The sequence below is a fragment of the Pan paniscus genome, chromosome 10 (assembly GCF_029289425.2).
Source record: "Pan paniscus chromosome 10, NHGRI_mPanPan1-v2.0_pri, whole genome shotgun sequence".
NCBI lineage: Eukaryota > Metazoa > Chordata > Mammalia > Primates > Hominidae > Pan > Pan paniscus.
In genome coordinates, this window is record NC_073259.2 from 51,731,313 (window position 1) to 51,747,016 (window position 15,704).

General features: G+C 37.6%; 1 protein-coding gene across 19 annotated transcripts in view; it reads right to left on the minus strand.

The window, feature by feature from the left end:
* PPHLN1 (periphilin 1) overlaps positions 1-15,704 on the minus strand; it is a 120,741-nt gene that overhangs the window by 17,685 nt on the left and 87,352 nt on the right. The window lies entirely within an intron of this gene.

The window sequence follows — 15,704 nt, forward strand, 5'->3', positions numbered from 1 at the left end:
TTCAGACATAACTGGAACTACTGAAAATATTAATTTCCAGAAGGCTTATTCTATATAAACTACATGTTTGTCTTCAGTAGAGTATCTTTTTTATCTTGTTTTGTTTAATTTCGGTTGTTTGATGTGCAATATGTTTTTGTATGCAGATAGTAAATAAACATTGATCTTCCAAAAAAAAGAGATAACACAGTGTATTGGCCAGGCACGGTGGCTCACGCTCATAATCCCAGCACTTTGGGAGGCTGAGGTGGGTAGATCACCTGAGGTCAGGAGTTTGAGACCAGACTGGCCAACATGGTGAAACCCCGTCTCGACTAAAAATACAAAATTTAGCTGGGCATGGTGGTGGGTGCCTGTAATCCCAGCTATTTGGGAGGCTGGGGCAGAATTGCTTGAACCGGGAAGGCAGAGGTTGCAGTGAGCCGAGATCACACCATAGCACTCTACACGCCAGCCTGGGTACTCCGTCTCAAAAAAACAAAACAAAACAAAACAAAACAAAAAGAATATAGTATATGTAATATGTATAGCATACAAAATATGTGTTAACTGACTATGTTATTGATAGGTCAACAGCAGACTATCTGTAGTCAAGTTTTGGGACAGTCAAAAGTTACACTTGAATTTTCAAATGTTAAGGGTGGCAGGGGGACAGCATCACAAATCCCTGAGTTGTTCACGTATCAACTGTAGGGGTGTGTGTGTGTGTGACTGTAGGGGTGTGTGTCTGTGTGTGTGTGTGTGTGTGTGTCAGAGACAGAGAGAGAAGAGCAGCTAAAATCGAAGACCCATCACAAAAACACAGTTGATTAGATCATTGGCCTTTGGTGAGCCGCTCAACCTTCAGTCCCTCTCCACCCCTTTAGAGGTCAAGGGGGTAGGCTGAAAGTTCCAACTCTCTAAACACATGGTTGGTTTCCCTGGGCAATCAGCCCCTAAACAGAGGCTATCCAGGAGCTCCCCCGGCCATTGGTTACCTCATTCACATACAAAAAGACACATCACTTTAAGATTCCAAGCTGTGTGCCAAGAAATGGGGGCAGAAGCCAAATATATATTTCTTATTACATCCAGAAATGGAAAGATAAGTGACAAAACAAATAGAGCAAAAGCTTAATTACAGAATCCAGTTGATGGGTATACAAAAATTTTCAAAATAAAATGAAGATGGATCTGTTCTGCTTTGACCCTGGAGGATGAGCTTTGCATCTTCTCGATATGGGTTAGATATTAATGAATCTGCAAATGCTGACACGAGTGTGAATGACAGATAAATGTGCCTGCCACACAGCTAGAGCTCACCTTCTATGTTAAAGCACTGGAATTGGTCAGAGTACAACATGCTCTGTTCAAGGACTTTACATTCTAGTAAAAAGACCAACACATTAAAAATAACCAAAAACAAGGCAGAATATGGTAAATGCCATAAAATAAATATAAAGTGTTGTAATTATTCCAAATAAAAGATCATGGGAGTTGCAGGGAGCACTAAGACAGCGTGAACTATTCTAAGCACCTTGGAAGCAAAAAAGCATAGAGTGTTTAAACAGTAATGAATCTTGGAATATAGGGAAGTTTTGGGAAAGATAGTAGACTGCAATCAAAATGGAGCTAGACATGAGCAGGTAAGGCAAAGACCAAATTCTTAGACTTAAAATAACTTATGGTAGAAACACTGTAGACATTTTTTCTCTCATTCAAAAGGCAATAAACAAACAACTAAAGACTGTTGATTAGGGAAAAAACCAATGTATTCATTGCTCAATGAATTTTGAGAAAAGTAATTTTGTATTCAATGTCAATTACTGGCTTGGGAAAAGAATTTCTAAGATGCAAAACATATAAAAAGGCTAAATCTAAAGAAAAATATTCGTAATGAACACAGGATGAAAGGCAATTAAATACATAATAAAATAGGCTTTAAAGTTCTAAATGCTGAGAAAATGGGTACAAATATTGTGCAATATGATAAAATTTCATTTGGCTTTTGATATTGTCGTGTCTGAGAATAATAAAAATTATTTAATAAAAGCAAGGAGGAGTAGGCTTAATTTGCACATTTCCCAAGTCATGTCCAAAACATCCATCATAATGAAACAGATCACAGTTTAAGATGGCAATTCAGCTCCCTAAACGATATCTGTCACTTAGAAAGTCCCTTAAGTTAAAAAAAAAAAAAAAAGAAGTTAAAAAGGCAAACTTCATTTTTTTAAATTAAGTATTAAAACTTTCCATTGGTTATTGGGGAACAGGTGATGTCTGGTTACATAAGTAAGTTCTATGGTGGTGATCTGTGAGATTTTGGTGTACTCATCACCTGAGCAGGCAGTATACACTGCACCCAATATGTGGTCTTTTTTATCCCTCACCCCCCTCCCACTCTTTTCCCCTGAGTCTCCAAAGTCCACTGTGTCTTTCTTATGCCTTTGCACCCCACATAGCTTAGCTCCCACATATGAGTGAGAACATACGATGTTTGGATTTCCATTCCTGAGTTAGTTACTTCACTTAGAATAATAGTCTCCAATCTCACCCCGCTCATTCCAAATGCCACTAATTTGTTCCTTTTTATGGCTAAGTAGTAGTCTATTGTATATATACATACCACAGTTTCTTTATCCACTCGTTGACTGATGGACATTTGGGTTGGTCCCATGATTTCACAGTTGCAAGTTGTGCTGCTATAAATATATGTGTACAAGTATCTTTTTCATATAATGACTTCTTTTCCTCTGGGTAGATACCCAGTAGTGGGGTTGCTGGATCAAATGGTAGTTCTACTTTTAGTTCTTTAAGGAATCTCCACACCGTTTTCCATAATGGCTGTACTAGTTTACATTCCCACCTGCAGTGTAGAAGTGTTCCCTCTTCACCACATCCATGCCAAACATCTACTGGTTTTTTGATTTTTTTGATTACGGCCATTCTTGCAGGAGTAAGGTGGTACTGTATTGTGGTTTTGATTTGCATTTCTCTGATCATTAGTGATGTTGAGCATTTTTTCATATATTTTTGGGCCATTTGTATGTCTTCTTTTTAGAATTGTCTATTCATGTCCTTAGCCCACTTTTTGATGTGATTGTTTTTTTTTCTTGCTGATTTGATTGAGTTCGTTATAGATTCTGGATATTAGTCCTTTGTCAGATGTACAGATTGTAAAGATCTTCTCCCACGCTGTGGGTTGTCTGTTCACTTTGCTGACTGTTCCTTTTGCTGTGTAAAAGCTCTTTAGTTTAATTAAGTCTCAGCTATTTATCTTTGTCTTTATTGCATTTGCTTTTGGGTTCTTGGTCATGAAATCCTTGCCTAAGCCAATGTCTAGAAGGGTTTTTCCTAAGTTGTCTTCTACAATTTTTATAGTTTCAGGTCGTAGATGTAAGTAAGTCCTTAATCCATCTTGAGTTGATTTTTGTATAAGGTGGGAGATGAGGATCCAGTTTCATTCTCCTACATTGGCAGCACCATTTGTTGAATAGGGTGTCCTTTCCCCACTTTATGTTTTTGTTTGCTTTGTCGAAGATCAGTTGGCTGTAAGTATTTGGGTTAATTTCTGGGTTCTCTATTCTGTTCCATTGATCTATGTGCTTGTTTTTATGCCAGTACCATGATGTTTTTGGTGACTATGGCCTTACAGTATAGTTTGAAATCAGGTAATGTGATGCCTCCAGACTTTTCTTTTTGCTTAAAAAGGCAAAATTCTTATGTAAACACTGAATTAATTTTTATATACAGCTATTTCTTACAAAAGAAATATTTGAGAATTATCCAAAGAAAATTTATTTTAAACACAATAACTTCAAATAAATCTTTTTACAATTTCACAGATGAGGTAGTCCAGTCTTCATGAAATAATTTAATATTATCAGAAAAGTGCAATGTCCTGACTGTACAAAAGGTCACATTTTAGATCTGACTAAGGCTAAAAGAAAGTAATTAACTGGCAACAGCCAGTTCTCGAAGTGAAAAAAAGTCTTACATTGGTTTGAGAAACCTGCACGGCGCGAGATCCACCCAGTTACTCTCCAACAGGAGAGAAATTTGTCAGCAGGAATGACTAAGCGGGAAGCAGCTTAGCTATTTCAAGACCCACCCCCTCCATTTCCTTCCCAGCTCATCTACCACCAAAGAGGTCGGAGACAATTCAATATATAGGTCGCATTATCTTCTGAAGATACAGAAGTTATGTCTCAGAACATAGAAGTTTTAACTGTTACTGGGTCCAATGAGTTGAGTTCTCAATTCAGGGAGGCCTCACCACCTAAGAACAATTTTTGGAGAATGGGGAGGAATCCTAGCAAAGGTCTCCATGTCTAAGGATGGCTGTGGGTTACAATTCTAAAGGTCTTTTTATTTGCTTATTCAAATATAATGACATTTAAAAATTCCTGGCAAATTAGAAGTATTAAGTTACTAACTTAACATTTTCATATAGACCTTTGTATTATTTTATGTACCAGAATCCTCAAAAGCACTCTGGAGTTATTGACCTTTTTTTATAAAAATAGTGAAGCAGAGAGATTAAAGGAGTTAACTGTAAGAAATACAATAAACATTCATAGCCTAGATTTCAAATTCACTCCTTATCATACTGCTGCTACAAACTCAAGATAATTATTAAAATCCAAAATAGAAATGAAGCCCTGACTGAACTAAATCCTTAGCAAAGATAAATGAACTTGCTTGGTTTTGAAGAGTAGTGTAAAGAAACTGGTTTGGAGGGGTCTGGAAGGCAGGTCATCTGATTATGATTCCTAACTGCCATGAGACAATACATGAGGGTGTGTGTGTGTGTGTGTGTGTGTGTGTGTGTGTGTGTGTGTGTGTGTGTGTGTGGTGTCAAGTCTAATACTGTACTTTAAGTTATTCAAGTCATTCCTCTAGTGAAATTTGAAACGTGGATTATTTTTCCATATAGCTTCAGGGATGCCACTAAGATAGAAATAAATAGGTCAGATCAGCCATCTGCCCCATGCTGGGAAAAGCATTATTATTCTGTAAGCTACTTATGCTTTGGTTGGTTAAAGAGCATTTTATGGTTGAAATGGGACATTTTCAAAGTATCCTGCAGAGGCGGCAAGTTCTCCCTTAGTTTCTTTTGACAGATGATCCAGTGGACCAGGCACATTCACTCTACTATCCCATTTCTTTCAATATTAAAATCCTATATCATGTATACACACACAGGACCTAGAAGGACACATCAAACTGTAAACTGCTTGTAATTATGGATGACTTTGTTCCTTGCTTCCTGTGTTTTTTGTTACCCATGATGCACATATTAACTTTTAAAAAATAAAAGTCATTTTAAAAACCTGAGGAGGCTGGGCACAGTGGCTCACGCCTGTAATCCCAACACTCTGGGAGGCCGAGGCAGGCGGATCACAAGGTCAGGAGTTCAAGACCAGCCTGGCCAACATGGTGAAACCTCATCTCTACTAAAAAAACACAAAAATTACCTGAGCATGGTGGCATGCGCCTGTAATCCCAGCTACTCAGGAGGCTGAGGGAGGAGAACTGCTTGAACCCGGGAGGCAGAGGTGGCAGTGGGCTGAGATAGCACCACTGCACTCCAGCCTGGGCGACAGAGCAAGACTCCATCTCAATAAAATAAAATAGGCTGGGCACAGTGGCTCACGCCTGTAATCCCAGCACTCTGGGAGGCCGAGGCAGGCAGATCACCTGAGGTCAGGAGTTCAAGATCAGCCTGGCCATGGTGAAACCCTGTCTCTACTAAAAATACAAAAAAAAAAAAAAATTAGCCAGGCATGGTGGTGCACACCTGTAATCCCAGCTACTTGGGAGGCTGAGGTGGGAGAATTGCTTGAACTGGGAGGGGGAGGTTGCAGTGAGCCGAGATCGCACCACTGCACTTCAGCCTGGGCAGCAAGAGCGAAACTCTATCTCAAAAATAAACAAGTACATACATACATACATACATACATACATACATACATACATACAATACAATAAAATTAAAAAAAAAAATAAAAACCTGAGGAAAAAATTCTATATTGGAAAGCTGATTTTAGTAGAAGTTACTTTTGTTACTATGAAATTTCTCCATGTCTTACACTGTATTATGTTACTACACGTGTTATTATGCTTTTTTTCTTTTTCTGTTTTCTGTAACAATTTTGTAAACAGTTTAAATATTCTGTATGCTTAGAAAAACTTTCATTTTTTTATAGTATCAAGGTATCATGACCTTTCAGCCCAAGAAAAATAAGTCTTTGCTCATGCAGTATTTCTGGGAGACTTTCAAAATGTATGCCATAATCTCTTTTTTTGTGGCTGAAGCGAGTGGGGGTAGCTAGGAGGTAAACAGGATCAGAAAGTGCTAGTGCAGGGTGGTCAGGATTACCTACAGCTCCAGTAAATAGGCAGTTTCTGTTTAGCTGCTCCCTCCTCAACCTCCTAAGATAGGCCAGCCCCTGAAGCTGTATTTACATTATATGCCAACTGAAAAATATGTATTTGTAGAAGACAGGATTTAAGAGTTTTAGTAATAAAGATGAATCCTAGAGTTCACTAGCTTATAAAAAAACTGGTTTGATGTTGACATTACCAAGGAATACCTAGGAAACAGGGATGGCAGGAAGGTGGGGAAAGGAGGCAAGGGAAGAAAGGGAAATTATGGAAGAAAATAAGTTGCCTCGTGGTCTTCCAGTTCCAGGTTCTAAATTTGGTTTCTGTCCTGTTACATGAGAAACCCTGCAAATTTTCAATACTTTGCCTTTACTTGCTGAAGGTAGTTTGAGTGGGTTTTATAATGTTTTTAAACTTTCTCCAGATACCTACCATGATAGCCTGCTTCATGGAATAGATGTTACCCGGCCTTCTGGGAGCAGTGCAGGCCTGTGCAATTATACTTGCACTGCAGCCTATCTGCCTATCAGCAGTGCTTTAACATTGGCAGAAACGCCATCATGATGTTATAGATCTATTTTCTCATCAATGTAATTGCAAAACCCATCAAAGGTGCTTCACAAGCCTCTATTCAACATAGTTAAAGATAGGCTATAATTTTCCATGGTCGGCCAGGTGCAGTGGCTCACGTCTACAATCCCAGCACTTTGGGACACCGAGGTGGGCAGATCACCTGAGGTCAGGAGTTTGAGACCAGCCCGGCCAACATGGTAAAACCCTATCTCTACTAAAAATGTAAAAATTAGCTGGGCGTGGTGGCTCACGCCTGTAGTCCCAGCAACTCGGGAAGCTGAGGCAGCAGAATCACTTGAACCAGGAGGCAGAGGTTGCAATAAGTTGAGATCATGCCACTGCACTCCAGCCTGGGCAACAGAGTGAGACTCAGTCTCAAAACAAAAAAAAAAAATTTGCATGTTAAAAGCTAAACAATTACTAATCCTTAAAGTTTCCTTTGAAAATATAGCTATTGCTACTTCTACTGGAAAAAAGAATAATGTATCTGCTTTCAGCTCATCATATAGAAATGTAGGATAATAGAATATTATCAGTCTACTTAATCATACTTCTCCCAGAGACGGACTTTTCAATTAGGTAACATACAATACCACTCTGAATACTTCCAAGATGTGTTTTTTCTTTCCAGAAGAAAGGTATTACTCATAACTAATATAAATAGCACAGTTTCATTTTAAAAATAGGAACTGTGGTATCAGGTAGATTAAAAGTAGGCTAAAATTAATTAATATTTAAAATAATTCATTATTTTACTTTTATCTCTGAAGGCATTATGTACAGTGGGAAAATCCATAAATACTATTATATATAAATGGAAGTCCATATTTTCAAGATCTGTCTGTAGATATTTTCTAGTCCATATAGCAAAATTCATAGAGTAATTGGTATATGAATTAAAATTAATCTTGATTTGTCCAGTTGGCGATACAAATATAAACTGCTACTGACTTCTCAAATGATATTAAGTTCCTTCCAAGAATCAGAGAAATACTTAGAATAATACTGTGCACAAAAATGAACATACTAATGTTAGAACCATGCTGTCATTATTACATCAACTAGTCATATTGCTACTTCCACTTTATGCTCAAGGTAAATACCAGGTGTTAGTTACTAAGCACAGTGCTATTAAATTTTAGTAAATGAAGATATCAATCTTGTTTTCAAGAAGTCTTTTTGAAATAGAATTTACCTACAGCCAAGGATTTGAGGTAGGAATCCAGTCAAATTAATGTATTGTTTGCAGATAATTTGGGGTAAGCCAGTATTAAGGAACACAACTCAGTATTTCTATTTATTAGAAATTACAAGGGCAAAAATGGTAGTGTTATAACTAAGAAATTCTACTGAAATCCTTAAAAATCAAATGAACCTTGCCATACATATTTTCAGTATGTAGCATGTTTATTAAAATTGATTTTTTAAATTTGAACTATTAGTTTACAACATTGTAACTTTTTTGGTTAGTAAAATCACTAAAACTGGAATGACTCGTCAATTTTAGGAAAGAATAACAGGGAAAGCCAGAAATAAAAATCTTTGTTTTAGCAGTGCTGAACATTTGATTGGTTCAGATAAGAGTCAGAAGGCTGACCAACTTAGCACAAGAGCCAAAAGAAACAGTACGCTGTCATTTCCCCTTTAACCTTACTTCATGGAAAATTACCATGTGCTCATGTAGATACAACATAGACAGAAATTTTTCATATAAACACATCCTGGAAAAAGGCATTAAACCATTCTTCTCCTCATACACATTTTCAGTGTCCTATCACAATAAAAAGCATAAACATCAAAATGTGGCTTTGCTCTCTGAGGGTTTAGTGTTATTTGTGTTGTAGTATTTAAAAGTCCAGAAATTATTATTTATGGTTTGACTTATTTTCTGAAAAACACTAAATCATTTGTAAAAATTAACTGCTAAATTATTGCAGTATTTTTAAAAGGGATGATTACATGCCTTTAGAGGTACCATTAGTGCTGAAATCTGACCCTGTGCACTCTTACTTCTGGTCTTACTATTTCTACACTCATAACACTAGCACAGACCTAACCAATACAGCACTGTTACATCACAGCACAGCAGCTTTCTTTCTAGCAGTTTTGCTTCTAGCCTATTTTTATTCTAAACTTTCTTATTCACAGGTGCCATCTTCCTTAAAATAAAATTAAAATAAAAACAAAATAACAAAAATCCTACACCAAAAAAAAACACTCCAACCTTCCCAGTATACTGCTCCTCTGGCTTCTGATCTGATCCACTTAAATTCAACAAAATCTTAGCTACTAAAACTTTCTCATCACCCATTAAAATACTATCTACTATACATTTTAAAGCATTTTACCTTCTCTCATATGCCATCTGCATTTCCCTGGCTGCTTCTCTAATTTCTTCAAAATTTTGTTTAAGATATTTGTCACAGCTCAGCGTAATGGCTCATGCTTGTAATCCCAGCACTTTGGAAGGCTGAGGCGGGTGGATCGCCTAAGGTCAGGAGTTCGAGAGCAGCCTGAACAACACGGTGAAACCCCATCGCTACTAAAAATACAAAAATTAGCCAGGCATGGTGGTGCATGCCTATAATCCCAGCTACTAGGGAGGCTGAGACAGGAGAATCGCTTGAACCTGGGAAGCAGGAGGTCGCAGTGAGGCAAGAACGGACCACTGTACTCCAGCCTGGGCAACAGAGCAAAACTCCATCTCAATCAATCAATCAATCAATCAATCAATAAAATAAAGATAGTTTTCACAGAGTCTTTCTGGATCAATTTTTCCAGGTTACTCTAAATGTTTAAGAAATGTATGTATTTTTCTGTCCTTCCTACCTCCTCCATTATCTTGAGAACAGAACCACTTCTTTTGCTTCCTTTATAACTACCTCAGAGCCTCCCAGTGTAAGGCTGAGAAAAAGTTGATTTTTAATTATTTCTGATTTATCTAAAACTATAAAATCAAATATTCTAGCCTTGGCTCAAATTTTAATTAGACATTTTGATCATCCTAACCAACTGATCCACATGCAAACTGATATCAGTGAATAAATCTGTTCAAAAGGAGGTGGTCAATAAAAATTATTCCTTGGTTAAGATTATAATTAAAACCATAATAGATTTAGAATTACATGGAAGGTGAATTGTAACAAACAAGTTCTGAAATCAACCAGGGAAGAAAGTTGACATTATAATGTCATTTCAAAATAGTGAAAAGCCTAAAACACAGTATCCTGAAAGCTAATCTAATGTTATCACTGTTTTGTTTTTGACAAATAAAACTTCTCAGTATTTAGTACCAATTATTCATATATGAAAAATACACACAGAATCTTGCTGACAGTTGGCTTAGCAAAATGAGAGAGAGAGAGAGAGAGAGAGAGAGGAGGGGAGGGGAGGGCGGGAGGGAAGGAGGGAAGGAAGGAAGGATATGTGGCTGGGTGTGGTGGCACACACTTGTAATCTCAGCTACTCAGGAGTCTGAGGCAGGAGAATCACTTGAACCTGGGAAGCAGAGGTTGCAGTGAGCTGAGATGGTGCCACCGCACTCCCTAGCCTGCGCGAGAAAGTGAGACTCCATCTCAGAAAAAAAAAAAAAAATCATTTAGAGATACCCTGCTTCACTGCACAGTCATACAATTTCCGCCAGAAAACAATAACACCAAAAGAGACAAACACACACACACACAGAGACAAGTTTCAAAATGTCTAAAAACCTATTTATATTGTCTTTTTCAAAAAAAAAAGTATACACACACTCTCAAACAAAACTAGTCCAAGAGTTGTACCATTCAAGATGACACTATTTAAGAAGTATATTATTAAGATGAAGCAATAATTAAAAGGTAAACATATTATATGTAAAAACAAAAGGAAAAATTTTCAGTCCATTGTGTAGGTGTGACAGGAAAGCTCTAAATTTTTCCTCTAAACACTGAATCCTCTCCAGTGATTCAAGCCAGTATTTACCCCATATAGCTCAATTGTGTAGCAGCTGCATTGTGTACTCTATTTTTTGATGGCAAAGAAGTCATGTTAATTAAATTGGAACAACCTAAATATAACTTTAAAAGTCAGTTTTGACTATGATATCCTATATTTCTGCTAGAAGCAGCAGAAGCAGCAACAATCATTCTCCTCACATACTGAACACACTCGCAACTATCCATATAGAAATCAGGTTAAATTGCTTTCTTAGCATTCAAGTCATCATGTACAGATATAATTACACATGAAGGTTTCAAATTCAACTACTTTGTACAATAAGAATCAACTTGTTATAATCTTGGGAAATCAGCCACTCATATCCACAAATATGCCACATGGAAAGGAAAAAATGTAAAAATATTACCACAGGTATAATTTATTTTCTATTTAGGCCAAAAATGACCAACACAAGTAACTTCTTATTCATACTAAACAACACAGATATAATTCAATTACAATTCAATCTTCAAAAGTGAAACTAAAAACCACCCTACTCTTCAATTTTTAATTTCCATAGATGCAACTACTATATAGAAAAGTATAAAGGCCGGGCGTGGTGGCTCACGCCTGTAATCCCAGCACTCTGGGAAGCCGAGGAAGGCGGATCACCTGAGGTCAGGAGTTCAAGACCAGCTTAGCCAATATGGCGAAACCCCGTCTCTATTAAAAATATAAAAGGTAGCCAGGTGTGGTGGTGGGTGCCTGTAATCCCAGTTATTCGGGAGGCTGAGGCAGGAGAATCACTTGAACCCGGGAGGCAGAGGTTGCAGTGAGCCAAGATCACACCACTTCACTCCAGCCTGGGCAACAGAGTGAGACTCCATCTCAAGAAAAAAAAAGAAAAACATGCTCTAAGCATTTAAAATGTCATTCTCTCTTACTTTAAAACACACGTATGAAAGAATTTAAACTATTAATGAGCTGACAGGGAAATGTGGCAGAGGGATGAAGATTTTATGGTCATGAAGCCCTAAGTTTGGGGTGCTAGGTACCCCAATTTCTTTGTTTTTATTTTAAATTTTATTTTTAACTGACAAATAATGATTTTATATATTTGTGGGATACAGTTTCCTTATTTGTAATGCGGGAATTATAATAATATCTTACCTTTTGTGAGGATTAAATGAGAGAATGTAATAAAGCACTTAATACTTAGAAAGCATTAATTCATTCAACAAACATCTGAGGAGTTACTAAGTGAAGGCTCAGTACAAGTGGTGAAAAAAACATGTAGTGCCTATCCTCAGGAAACTCTCTTTTTAGCTGGAAAGATATTTTTAAAATGTATAAAAACAAAAAAATGTATAATTGTGATAAGTTATTATAAAGGAAATAAAGTAGGTTCAATGATGGAGAACTACTTAGATTGGTCAGGGAGATAAAGAAAAATTTTAGGGAAAGGGTGACATTTAGCAGAGGCCAGAGAGAGAATGCTTAGCAGAAGTCATAATCAAGAAAGGCTCTCAAGAAGGGGAAAATGCATGCCCAGTAGAGAGGAGGCCACTGTGACTGCAGAACAGTGAGCCATGAGGGTAACATGAAAGAAATTTGGAGGGTGAGGTAGTATACAGTGTTAGCAGGTCTCTATAGCCATGGTGAAGACTTTGGATTTTTATTCTAAGTATAATGGGAAACCACTGGAGGATTTCAAATAGGGAGGCCATTGCATTTAACATGTTTACATGTCAGGAAAAAAAAATTATTGCAATACTCCATTTGGTTAGGGAGGCTGAGTTTCAAAATACTCTGCAGTGCTCATCTTTGTTTTAAAATAGTATTGTTCATTCCTTTTAGGTGGAAAATTTTAAATACGTTCCCCATTTCCTGCGTTGATTAAAAAAAAAAAAAAAAAAAAAAAAAAGAGGGCCGGGAGTGGTGGTCGAGGCGGGCAGATCACGAGGTCATGAGATCGAGACCATCCTGGCTAACACAGTGAAACCCTGTCTCTACTAAAAATACAAAAAAATAGCTGGGCTTGGTGGCAGGGGCCTGTAGTCCCAGCTACGTAGGAGGCTGAGGCAGGAGAATGGCGTGAACCCGGGAGGCGGAGCTTGCAGTGAGCTGAGACCACGCCACAGCACTCCAGCCTGGGCGACAGAGCGAGACTCTGTCTCCAAAAAAAAAAAAAAAAAAAAAAAAAACTAGGGCTTTTTTTTTTCTTTTTTTCCCTCTTTAGAAGCATTATGATCAATAGTTCAGCTGAGTTATGGATATAAGTTTAACTATTATCACTTGTCTTTTTAATTTTGAACTGTCCCAATAATCTAGTTACTCATAGAACTGGTCGAACTTCTTGGCAAATAAACATTGAGTTAAAAAGTAAAAGAGACTAAGTTTGCGTCATTTTTTTTTTCTATAAAATCATCATCTTCACCACCTTATCGGGGGCAACTTTTATTTAATAACATTTGAAGTGTTTTTACTTGGTCAATTATGGATAAATAATCCGGTTTGCCTTTCTACGCTTACTTAAAGGATGCTGTGAATTGTTGGAAAAAGTCCAAAACTGCAATTATTTGATCCACTATTAACTCCTTAGTCTCTCTTGTTGACTTCCATATCAACATGTAACATATGGGGTATTCTAAGCCCTTTGCACGCCCAATTCAGGAAATCCAGCTGCTGATAGGACTCCCCCTCCTCCCTATCCCATTTCCCCCTACTCTTAGCAAAACTGCCTCTTTCCCAAACTCATCTCCTGTCCACCTCAAAAATGTTGTCCTTTATTTTCCTTTCCTCCTATCTCAGAAAAGCGTTTCTCCGAATTTTCAAGATTAGTTCCTATATCTGTGCTACTGATAGCCCCTCTTGCTTTATCAGTTATTCTGTTTTTCCTCTTCAGTCTCTCATTCTACCCTTCTTCTTTCACAAGTGCTCAAAAGTAAACAGATGAACAGACAAATCGGTCACTAAGTTTTACTTACTTGCCTGCCACAAACTCTCATGCACTTATTCTTTTGCATTTCAGACTCTACCAATTTAACTTAGGCTCTCATTATCCCTCCCTCAAAAAGTAGCCAAACATTTCTGTATAGCCAATCTAATCCTCCAACAAACATCTTAATCATAATACTCATGTATTCAAAATTCATCCACAAGCCCATCATAGAATTCAAACACTTTTTTTCTGGCTTTCAAATTTTTCAACAATCTGGCTCTGATCCACCTATCTCATAAAATGATACTGGATTGCTATCTATTATCTTTATTCTACCTACAAAATTCAGTAAAATATAAATCTACAAATTTCAGTAAAATACAATCTATATAATCACATCCTTTTCCATACTACCTTAATTCCTCAGTCATTATTTGAAGACAGTGCCTTTTAACTTGTAGGGTCTGTACTAACTCTGAGTAGTTAGTGCCAGAATTGAGTTGCAGTAGACTAGTTAAGGTTGAAACAGAACACTTCCTTCCTGATTTGCACCCTTTATAATAAAACTGTATTCATAAGTATAACACTCTCCTGAATTCCGTGAGTTGTTCTAGCATATTCTTGAATCTTATGGGGTCATGGAAAACCCTGGATTTGTAGCCAATTGACAGAAGTGCAGGTGATCTGGGGATTCTCAAAGTGAGGCTGAAGTCTGAAGTAAGGGCAGTATTGTTGGACACTGTGCCCTTTAATTGTGTGTATGCACTGATTCCAGGTGGTTAATGCCAGAATTGAATTGCACTACACCTGTTGGGGTTGAAACAGAACACTTCCTTCCAATTTCTACCAAGTCAAGACAAAGTTTCTGCGATCATTATTCAAGACTATTCAAGCTCCTTCTAATTTACCACAGTAAATAAAAATTCATACTCTGTGAATTCAATGCAATAAATGCTGTGACTGGGAAGTAGAATGGGAGAATGAAGGGTACAGGAGGCGAGATTTGTACAGGAGGCGAGATTTTAAAAATACACATGTAAGATGATTTTACCCACACTAAACGACTGATAATTGTTGATTATTCCCTATAGTTCCCTATTTTCCTACTTGCATGCATGTCATTCACCTTTATGTAGAACCTTTTACCTCCTATCTCTACCTATGAGAATCCTACCTGAATTTTAAGAGTCTGATCAAATGTCACTTCCACAGAAAGGCCTTCTTTGGTTCTAACTGGAACTAATTTTTAAATCTCAGTTTAAGGCAAATAAGCATATTAGAAAGCAATAAATAAGAAGTGGTCACAGTTCTACCACTTCTAGCATAAACTTGAACAAGTCACTTGAGCTTTTTAAACATGTAAAATGAAGACAGGACCAAACAACACACTACATTTCTCAGAAAATTCTTCTGCCTCAAAAAATTTAGAAACACATTCTTTTAAAAGTCAAAAGCTTTGGAAACACTTTCTTTTAAACTGTCAGGAGCTGTTGATGAAGAGAAAGCAAAAAATCAGAGTGATACGCTAATACAGTGGTGAAGCCATGGCTGCCCCAAAGAGCCACGAATCAGAGCCTGGTAGGGATGACAGACATTACCTCGAGCCCATGTAAGAGTGAGTTGGATCTGATGGGTCTACATAAAGCTAGGATCTCTGTGAAAAGATGAATGAGAAAACAAAAACTGCCTGTTGGTCAAAGAAAATGACAGGTTTTGGCTAGGGGCGGTGGCTCACGCCTGTAATCGCAGCACTTTGGGAGGCCGAGGCGGGTGAATCATGAGGTCAGGAGTTCCAAGACCAGCCTGGCCAAGATGGTGAAACCTTGCCTCTATTAAAAACATACAAATTAGCTGGGTGTGGTGGCATGCGCCTGTAATCCCAGCTACTCGGGAGGCTGAGGCAGAA